We start from the raw sequence: 11,955 nt of genomic DNA on the forward strand, positions 1-11,955 counted from the left end.
ATGTCGATAACAATATCGTAAATATAAACAAGAAACAACAAAGGCCCAAGAAATGACCCTTGTGGCACACCAGCAGCAATAAAGGTAAGAGAAGATCTTCAACCTGGTAAAATAGCTCTTTGTCTTCTGTCCTTAAGATAAGAAGAAAACCAAGATGAAAGACGGTCAGAAATACCAATACAGTTTAATTTATAAATAAGTCCCTTGCGCCAGACCCGATCAAACGCTTTACGGATGTCACAAAACACAGCCCTGACTTCTTTACCAGAATCAATGGTCTGTGCAAACAGATTATATAAATATGTTAATTGGTTGATAGTTGAGTCTCCGGGAACAAAACCAGATTGAAGTGATGTAATAATATTATTATCACACAGAAATTTAAATGTGTGTTTAAATACGATTCTTTCAAAGACTTTGTTGACAATACTTAAGACAGATATTGGTCGGGAGTTAAATTAACAAGAGAAGGATCACCCGATTTAAAAAGAGGTGAACTATTTGCTTCTTTCCATACGTCTGGAACTTGAGAAACCTGAATGGAATAGTTAAATAGAGAACTTAGAGGACCACTGAGTTTATGTGAAAGTTCACGATGGATTCGATTGTTAATATTCTCAGGACAAGCGGTCTTTCCCAAAAGAAGAGATTTCATTACCAATTGCACCTCATCTGGTGATATGGTGAGATCATCCAGATGATAAGATATGTTGGGCAAGTCAGTAAGAATTGGAGCCTGACTTTCGTCAATGCTTGTTTGCGCAACAAAAAGTCATTCAAGAAATTAGTTTTTTCCAAATTTTCAGAGATGACGGTGTTATAATTAGTGGTTAAGGGGGGGGGGGGGGGGGGGTATTGAGTTAGAATAAGACGGTTTTATAAAGGATTTAAGACAAGACCACCAACTCTTTGAGTTCCTGTTTTCATGTTGTAATTTTTGGGCTAGATTGTCGATATGTTGTTTTTTTTTTTTTTTGCTTCTCGAATTTTTGATATAATTTAGTTTCTTAAGGTTCGAAAACGTGCCCAATAATACGGTGAATTAGTTTGTCTGGCTTTACGATACAGTCGTTTTCGTTTTCTTATTAGCACTCTTAAGTTATTTTTAAACCAAGGCGGTTCGTTTTCGCGGATTTAGACTTTCCTAGCCGAAATGCATTGTTTTGAGATAGATATTATATTGCTAGTAATGTGCGTATACGTTTATATCATCGTTTTTAAGGGAACCCCAATCATATTCGGAGGCCAATTGTCTAAGTAGATCGTAATTTCCTTTATCAAAGATCCAAACATTACGATAGAAGCAATTACGATATATGTTCTTTACTCTATTGAAACTATGTTAGTTCATATAGCATAAATATAAAACGACTGCTAGATTATTTTTTACTATAAACAAATAAAAAGTAAAAGAAGTTATTTAAACGATTTAATATTTTATTGGTATTTTTATTCATATACCTTTCTTATCGCGCGTCCAACGTGGTTTTCCATGTTTATAACGCTGACTGTTACATAGTAAAAAAAAACACAAGTTTTTCATACTGTATTTATTACAAAAATATAACTGACATTTTACAAAGATAATAAAATTTATGTAATAGTTATTCATTTAAACGGTTGAAAAAATGTATTAAGCAACACTTTTTAAAAAATATATATCTATTCTATCACAAGTAAAATGTGTTTTCGGCTTTTTACGTTTTTGACGCTAGCTATAGGCAGTATCTTAGCCGAAAAACACTTTCATACAATGTTTATTTCAAAAATATTACTGATATATTACATTGCTAACAAATATAATGTTATATTTATTCATTTAAACGGTTGAAAAAATTATTTTTAATAGCCCTTATTTTAAATATGTCTATTTCATCGCCCGTAAAATGTGTTTTTTGGCTTGTCCATGTTTTTGACGCTAGACCGTTACGTAGCCGAAAAACACTTTCATACTGCATTTATAAAAATAATATTACTTACATTTTCCATTGGTAACAAAAAATGTAAATGTTATTCATTTAAAAGGTTGAAAAAATATTTAATAGCGGCTCTTGTTTTAACTACGACTATTTTATCGCCCGTAAAGTTGTGTTTTTCGGCTTTTCCATGTTTTTTGATGCTAGACTGTTACGTTGCCGAAAAACACTTTGATATCGCTTTAATACAGAATAGAATCATTATTACATTAGGATTTTACTGAGAAACAACCTAAAACTCCGACTCCATCCAAAAATTTAATCGAAGCTTAGCTTCCAGCTTTCTACAAAATTTATCTATCAGGGCTAGGATCCAAAATTATTTAGCCATTCAAATTTGATCTTATATAGCGTCAAAAAAACCTTCAATTTTCACGTCATTTTTAAAAAGCAGTAAGTATTGTTTTGAGCGCAAAGATATAATGATGATTAAAATGTTTGTTTTCATGGATTCTTTTCAGTAAATCATATTTACAATGACTTTTGATTTAGCGATTTCACCAGTCCTGTTTACTTTGTAGTAAGTTTTCGTTTGGTTAATTAACATAAACGACATCTGGTTCTGTGCATTCCCCCCCCCCCCCTTTTTTCCGGTCATTTCATCATTTCCGGTATTTAGTGTATGTATTTACTGGCCGGGATCCGGGACGCCCGGGATCAGGGATCGTATAAGATAATAGATGAAAAAACTAATAAACTATATTTGTGTTGATTATTGTCGTAATGAAAGGTCATTAAACGTTTTTCTTATTGTATGTAATGAAAGTTAAAGTGATTTAACTTAGGATATAGATATATTCAGAGCTATTTATCAACAAAATCACAATACTTATAATTATATGCCTAATTAATTGGAAAAATCAAAGACTATATTCTTGAATTGGTCAAATCCCGAGATCCCTATATGTTTTAATACGATCCCTGCTTTTCTGAAAACAATAATGAACTGTCCAATTCCTGGGATCTCTTTATTTTTTATATGATCCCGGCTTTTCTGAAAACTATATTCTTGAACTGGTCAATTTCCGGGATCCTATTTTCTAATAGGATCCCGGCTTTTCTGGCTGAATAGATTGACAACTTGTGTTTACTTTAGGACTTGTATCTGTCACTTATTCCAATACTAAATAACATATTACAACTTAACTTCGTATAAAGAGGCATTTTTATGAATTCTACTTATCTAATTTTTTTCTGGTCAAGATCCAAATGCCATATAGTAAATGTGCATAGACATAGGGACTTCATTCTATCTGTTTACATGCATCTTGATATATACTCATATTCCTCTTGTTAAACTGAGAGAACTGGCTACCTTAACTTTATATGTCACTTTTATTTTGATGTACAACTAACAGAACTGTGATTTTTACATTGAAACACGCCCCTGGAATAGAGAATAATAGGTTGGTGCCGTGGATGGAGAAAGTTTATCTGGCGAGGCGGAGGAATTTATTGGGTGAGCCGAAGGCGAACCCAATTAATTCCGGAGCAGAGCCAGATAAATTTTCTCCATCCACGGCACCAATCTATTATTCTATTTATCCTGTCACCGTTTTTTAAGACTTTAAATAGGCAAATTACCTTTAATCACACTATCGGAAATGTTTCTATATAAACAAAGAAGGCCCGAAACGTTCATTATTCTACAACAATGCACTCGCCGTTCTTATTATCTCCCTGTGTATTTTCACATTGAGGGCGCCATTTTGTTTGAAAAATTTGATAAATAAAAACAATTTTTTGTCGAATTTTGTTGTGAAAACTATCTAGAATGAAAGAAAATGGTCTAACTTAGAAAATGAATCGAACATCAATATCTTTTATTCAGTCGTTAACGCTGTACAGACGTTTAAAGTATTGTTTACGTGACGTCACAATGTAGCGCCAAACAGCACGTGCAAAACAATCAAATCAAGTACGCTATTTTAATGTCGCAAACGAGTTAAGTTTTACATTTATTTCACTTTTAATAATTTTTATTTCGCTTGAAAAATTATAGAGTGAAATAAAATAACAAACAAAGTTTTATCAACGTTTCCAAAATTCGTTATACTACACACAGAAGATTTAACGACAGTTTTTATATTTTTTCTTGAAAAGTAGTCCGGCAAACATGCATACGACGTGATAAAGTGCCGTAGATCAGTAAAAATATACGGCACCTTGTTATCGGGCCGAAATTGATACAAGTGACAGGATAAAAGAAATTACGTAGCGAGTCGCTACTAGCTTTTTTAAAAGCTAACATTGTTTTATTTACACTGGTTGTATCGCCGAAAGTGTTTTTCGGCTTTTCCATGTTTTTAACTTACCCGTTGAGTTTCCAAAAACATTTTTAGAGTGCGTTCTTTTCGATATAATGTTGACAATTGATAAATTTATTGATCGGAAGTGTGAAAAACAATTACTCTAGTGATTAAAATGGGAATTAACATTTTTCTTTGCCTGTGGCATGTGTTTTTCGGCTCAGGCTCAGCGAACACTTTCAGCGTTTAAGTGTTTTTCGTTATTTTTCGTTTTTTCCGGCAATTCCAAGCACTCATTAAAATAATTCCTATTTTCCGAATATAAATTGAGGTATTTCACGCATCTAAAATAAGATCGCTAACCGGAAGTCGGCCATTTTGAAGGCCCAACTGGAAATCTTCTTCTTCTTCTTCCAATATACAGGCCACCTTCAACTAACTTAAGTTTACTGCCAGGTTAATGCGCAAGAGGGAAAGAAAAAGTAAAAAGTGAAGAATATATACAGTGCAGGTTAAAAACGGACAAGAGTGTGGTTTAGATATAGAGTTGGGACAGATGATTACGGAATGACTCAACTGAACTGGCTGACGTAGCATCCGGAGGTAGGCTGTTCCAGTCTTAAATGGTGCGTGGGAAGAAGGATTGTTGACGGTATTGTGTACGGCAGTAGGAAATTTTATAGGATAGGTTATGTGAATTTCTTGTAGATGTGGAGTTGGAAGGTTGGAGTTGTGAGTTGTCTAGAGCGACCTTGTTGTTGATGACTTTGTAGAGCATGATCAATCTGGCCTCCTTGCGACGTTCTTGTAATGATATCCATTCCAGGTCTGCAAGCATGTCTGTGACGCTGGACCTGTTGTGATACTTGTTCTTAACATACCGTGAAGCACGTCGTTGGACCATGTCTAGACGTTGTATGTCTCCTTTCTCGTGGGGTTCCCAGACAGTGTTTGCATACTCCACTGTTGGGCGGACTATAGCTTTCTAGGCCGATTCGTTTGTAGAAGTAGAGGCGATGTTAAGATTTCTTCGCAGGAAGCTGGTGGTACGATTTGCTTTGTTACAGATGTTATTTATATGTTGGCCCCAGTCTAGGTTGTTATTCAGGGTGCATCCAAGGTATTTAGCTGATGTGACGTGCTCTAGAGTATGACCATGAAGAGTGTAATTGTGGCAGATGGGGCTTATTTTCTTGGAGATGGTGAGGACTTGGCATTTGTCTGGGCGGAATGACATTTTCCATTTCTCTTCCCAGACAGCTAGTTTGTCAAGGTTGCCAGAAGGAGTTTGGTGATTCCGTGAATAGTTATGGATATCTTAGGGGCTACAGGATGGGTTGACTGTGGATTGACGTAATTTCCCTTCTGGAAGTCATCAGCAGTAATCATGATGTTGTCTTGAACTGCCGGTTTAGTATGTAAGCTTTGGACTTAGGATCGGAGTGGAGTTGTCAATGTTCTTTTAGTCCAGTAATTGTTTGATTGTCTTTCTTCTTGTGTTTAATGAAGGTCCATAAACGTTTCTGACTGCTGTGTATGTTTGGATCTGTAGGCTGCGGTGTCACAATATTGTCAACATATGTCCAGTAGGCTTGTCTGAGTTTCTTCTGCACTAAGTGTTTGCAGTTCTTGTAATTTCTTTGATGTTGTTTGTCTTGTGATTTTTTCATTTTCTTATGAAGACGGTCTCGTTTTCGAATTAGTCTTTTGATGCTTTTGTCAATCCATGGTGATGTTTCTCTTGGCCTAGCAGTTTTGTGAGGGATATGTTGTTGTATACTTACTCTTGAAAACCTAGCTTAACGCCGTTTTCCGGTACTTTCTGTATAGCTCTGGGGAATTCACTAAATGGAGTGTAATAACAAAATGTATTTGGCCTTCTTTTAATTAAAGTAAAATAAAAACAGTTATTTCTTTGTAAGAAAATAATTATATATCATTGAATGAATAATTCCATACAAAAAATAAATTGAATACACAAGCTTACAAGAAAGTATCTTTATCTATTTTGGAAAATGCCACTACGACTGATTTAGTATCACTGATTTTCATTATAAACAATTTGTTTTTTGAAAATTTCCAAAAGATATTGAAGGAGCATTGATAATTTTCAAACACATCAAATTTTTAACCTTAAACGGTAAAAAAATAAGATAGAAAAAAATAGAAAAATCATGTAAAAATTTAGTGTTATGCACTTCATATAGTGTAATTCCCAAAAGCTTAATTCGTAACGTATGAGAAAACGGTGCTTAGCTAGGTTTTCGAGTCAATAACTCGTTTTATCACTTAAACCCTGGCGCAGGAGTGTAATAAGGCCATTTAATAAAAACGATATTACACTAGTGTAATAACACTTTGACGTGACGTCATTTGCGCTATATAGAAACATAGCGTTAAAGCGCGCTAATGTTAGCGTTACACTATAGGCGTGTCATTGAAAAATTACTCATTTTAATAGTTTACTGTTCTTATTTAATATATGTGATAAATAGAATATAATATTCGTGTAGATTTAATGCTAAATTTATTGAACTCGTTAAATAAAACAATATTATGCTCGCCAGAGGCTCGCATAATATGATTTTATTCAACTCGTTCAATAAATTTAGTATTAAACTACACTCATTCAATATCCTCTATAAAACTGTAGGATGCACGGCAATATTAAACTTTTAATGTGTATTAACAGAACTTAAGTATCTGAAATTGAACTTGATAGACAAAGAACTTATGTATGTACCTAGTTCGTTTTCAGACTTCTTACGATCAATAAAAAAAAAGACGCTTGTATCATATCAGAAAAATCCTTATTTTACTAATAACAATCCAGATTTCAGATTGTCAAATGAAAAGGGAGGTTACACTTGCGCGCTCAAAATAGAGTCGGTTAGAGTGACCTCCCCTGATAACATTGGCAATCTCTGTACTGATCTCTGTAGAGATCTTTGTACTGATAAGGGGAGATCACTGCGTAGGTTAAAGTGACCTCCCATGGTAGCGTTGCAAGTGGTGTAAGGGTTTAAAAGGGAGATTACTGTAACTCTGCAAATCAAGTCGTTTAGAGTGGTCTCCCTTGACAACATTGCAAATGGTGTAAGTATTCAAAGGGAGGTTGCTGTTAGAGTGACTTCCCCTGATAACATTACAAATGAGGTAAGGGTTCCAAAGGGAGGTTACTATTGTGCTTCAATAAGAGTCGATAAGAGTGACCTCCTTTGACAACATTGCAAATGGCGCAAGCGTTCAAAAGAACTTTGCAAACTTTATTTGTATGTAAGAAGTTTAAAAAAACTTTTTTATTCTGTATATAGTCTTTTGAAGCTCTTCTTAGTTAAGATTTTAATTGCTCAACTCCTAATAATTTTTTATTTCTTGCTATTAGGATTTTAAAATCTTGAAAAGGTGTGATCCCTCGGAAACATTAATCAGAAAATTGCAGACTCGGTTTGAGTCTTTACAGAACAGAACAGAACAGAACAGAACAGAAATTTTATTTGAATCTAACTTGAACATTTACAGTTCATCGTTACATACAACAAATTTTACATGCACATAGTAATAATGTAAATATCATATTATAAACATGCAAACAACTTTACATATTTCATCATATCATAACAAAGAATTAATTCATTTGTTCTTAATTCAAAAGCATTTCTGCAAAACAGAGCCAATTTGTTTAAGACCTTTACATTTGTAGAATTCAACAATTGTGTGAGTTTGAGCATACTCGGGTGTCTATGATAATACCTAGGAATATACTGATTTCTAAGTAAAGCATACATTGGACATATTAAAATAAAATGGTATTCGTCTTCAATATCATTACATTGGCACAGTGTACATTTTCTATCGTTTCTATCTATATTTTTACATGAGAGATAATGAAAAAGTGCAACATCTCTCAAGCCCCCTAGCACCAGTAATCGATTTTAAAAATTATTAAGAATTACAAGGCTGTTTTTAGGTTTATTTCTCCTATTTAGGAAAAAAGATGTTATTCCTATACAGAAGTAACGAAGTCGTAATTGGACTTCCAACATTCCTCATTATGATTTCAACAGCTTTTTAAAAACATAAAGATTTTGCACCAGACTGTTCCAAAACGCCTTTTGTTACCGTTGTCATTATATTAGAGATTTTCGACCATGTAACCACAAACATGCATCGAGGATGTGAGGAAAGTGACCGTGCAACCACATACAACATCACAGGATTTCCCTTCTCTTACATGTCTTACGAGAAAAGGACAAAGAGTTGTCCGCCCTTTTGTCAAAGGGCAAACTTGAAAAAATATGCCATTGCCTTAAGAAGGCTAATTTTCACAGATATGTTTTGAATTGGTTTATATACAACAATAATAATGCAAGCAAAGCGTGTTATGAGTTTATGTCATTTTAAGACCGCTATGAAATTTTAAAAGGATAATTTATAACTTCTTGCAAAAGTTTGAGTTTAAAATTTTTTTATACTTTTCATTTTATGTATATAACAGAATTATTTTAATTTTCCAAAACATGAACGTTTAAAAAAAACGTTTTATATGCGTTAGATATTGGATATATTTCACACGTTGTTTTCAAATATTTACCTCGGGCCATTTTTGCCGAAGTACTGTCCCAGGACGATAACTTGAGCCGATGTTTACACAAAAATTAATAAAAATGCGAAAAAATAGGTAGGCAGACTGTATCCTAATAAATGAAACACAAAGTAAAACGTCATATTTTCATGTGCCTTGATAGCGCAGTAAGCAGAGCGTCCTTGTCAGTGTTGTTTCATGCATTTAGATGTTTTTTAAAAAGCATCATGGTTAGGTACCGTTACATTTGAGTGTTTTATGTATCTTTTTCTCATTTGACCAGTTATGTTTCAAATAGTTACAAATGCATGAGATTGAATATTTTTGTATGCAGTTGTGTTAAGTGGGAAACGTCAAACATCAGGAAAAAGCATTATCTGAAATGTAAAAAGTTCAATGAATACAGTGTCAAATAATCTGCAGGATGCATAGCAATATAGAACTTATAATGTGTAGAAGAGGGCATGGTGAAACAGACTTAAATATAACTTGATAGTAAAAGAACTTATGAATGTATAGAGAGTTCGTTTCCGATCAATTAAAAATTAGACGGGTATACCATGTCAGAATAAATTCTTTATGTCATTTTTCTTACTTGAAAATGGCCAATTCAGATTTCAGATTGTAAATTTAATATAAATTGACGAATTAATTTTTACATATATTCTGTTTTTCCCTGAAAATTTAACAGAAAGTCAAACTGAAAACAGACCGGTCTTCTCCCGGAAACAGTCCTTTCTGTGTTTGTAAAGCATAGTAATCTGGTGGTAAAGCGAGAAAAGCATTCATAATTGCACATAATATGTGGATAATTACTTAAATATCAAATCGTTTTTTCTTTCCTTTTCTTAATATCTAAGTGTATTTGCTCTAGTCAGATCTTGACATATCTGGAGGCATGCAGCTTTAGCTTTCATAGTGGTTTTGGTATACCTTTAATATAATATACAATTCGAATGTATACGACTGGGGTTGATTCAGCTTTTCTTTCTCTAGACAACAATAAAAGTTTCATAATTTATTTTTTCGGACGACTTCTTGCCTACATTTACTTTATTAAATAACAATGGAATTCAAGAACAACATCCATTTATTTCTGTATGTATGCATATTGTACTTACCTATTATATTGTTATCACCATATTGAGACAACGTGTCATGCACAACATTTGGGTCGCTACCTTGAAGGTCAAGGCCACAGCATGACCTTGAAGCAAAATCGTGTCCGGCCCATAACTTTGTTATTTGAAGTCGGATTTTACAACTATTTCACAGAAATGATCACAATATTAAGACGAGGTGTCGCGCGCAAGTCGGTAGATAGATCTAATTGAGTAGAACTGCAGTGCAAAGAACAATAACTCTGCATTTCCTAAGTTTGGAATTATCACATTTAGACCTTTGTCTTGGACATAACTCTGAAAACTACAAAAGATATACATTTTTGTGTCCAAATCCTTGTCGGGGAGCATCACCCGGTTCAGCCGGCTCTTGTTTCATGAAAACATTGTTTAATTTAACAGCTTCATTTTATTACTAATTCCTAAAATATTTGACTATAATTTCAGCTGGTGTGCAAACTTCGAACTTTTTTGTTAGTCATAACATATATTCCTCTCATGTTATCATGTTAACTAAAGAAGTACCAGTATCACGTGATGTCCCAGCTACACGTGACGTCATTCTCACCTCAACGTTAATAGACAGGACGACAATTACATTAACCGAGACGTCAACTTACGTTATTGTTGCATCACCGACGTTTGTAATACCCTCGGCATCGGAAGACCCAATCGAGGAATTGAAAGAGATCGGAGAGGTTGCCGTTGAAAGGAGAAAGACGTTAAAGAAAATCAGCGTCATTGATAAAAGACCGTCGGCTAAATACGTTGGTTACGTTGCGAATATTCATGTCTGTTGTGTTTGGTGCAATTGTTTTATTTGATTTATTAACATTATGTCGTTATCTGAACTGCTTCGGAGATAAAGAACAAGATGAAAAATCCAAGCCGTACGCTGACAAGGGAATATTTAAGAAAGTTTTTGGATGGTCTAAGATTAAACATAGAAAACAATGCAATATAGAAGAGGAAGAAATAAAGAACAACTTGCGACAAAGATGTGTAAATCAGACAAATAATATTTCTTTAACCACACGTTTAGATAAGACCCAACAACAAGTTATGATGCTGACTTGGATAAGAAGACAGGTCGTAGGTCGAACATGATTTGGCGACCTTTTATTCTAAACATGGGAGATAGTGGCATAGAAGGTTCAGATATGAGTTCAAGTCCTGATCCCAGCGATACATGTAGTGACGTTTTTCATTTTCAACATTTTCCGAATGAATTTAACAGCATCAACTCTGAAAAATACTCACCAAATAACAAGGAGAATACCAATATGACTACAAACTTCTAGAAAGAATAAACTTTACTATGCTAAACTAGTATTTTGTTTGTTTTTGGACATACCTTTATGGATATTAACAAGTGTGATTATCTATTTTTTTTACATTACACTTTTGTTTGGTTGTCATCATCATCATTATCGTCATCATCATCAACGTCATCATCAACAGCAACATCGACATCATCATCATCACTAATGATATATCAACACCAGCACCCACGTTCTAAATTAGCAGGATCCTCACTGATTGATTAATAACTAGTATAAAAGTATGTTGGTTACATAAAAATAATTTGTTTATCTCTATCCATTGTTAACATGCAAGTAGGCCATAATCACTGTGCATATTATCATCATTTTTCGAATCACTTACATGTATTTTTGTTGTTGTTGTTATTATTCTTTAATGAAACGAATGATAATTTCATAAAAGTAAAAAACAAGAGAAAGCCTATGTTATATTAAAAAAAAAACAACAACGAAGCTTATAAAAAAAACTACTGCAGAAATAGCTTTCACATGGATGTACTATAGGAGGAAAAAAAAACACTACCACTACACGCACTATAACAATCGACTCTTACTAAATTCATGAGTAACCCTTTGTAATGTATAAAAAAGGAATGGCAAAATGTTTGGATTGTCGACTGTTTATAAAATAAATCCTATTTATAACTCGGTCCAAGCAATGAATCACGATCTCATAACTTATTCATAATTGTTTAAATGTTT

The sequence above is a fragment of the Ruditapes philippinarum genome, unplaced genomic scaffold (assembly GCF_026571515.1).
Source record: "Ruditapes philippinarum isolate M1 unplaced genomic scaffold, ASM2657151v2 ctg1222_1_1_1_1, whole genome shotgun sequence".
Taxonomy (NCBI): Eukaryota; Metazoa; Mollusca; class Bivalvia; order Venerida; family Veneridae; genus Ruditapes; species Ruditapes philippinarum.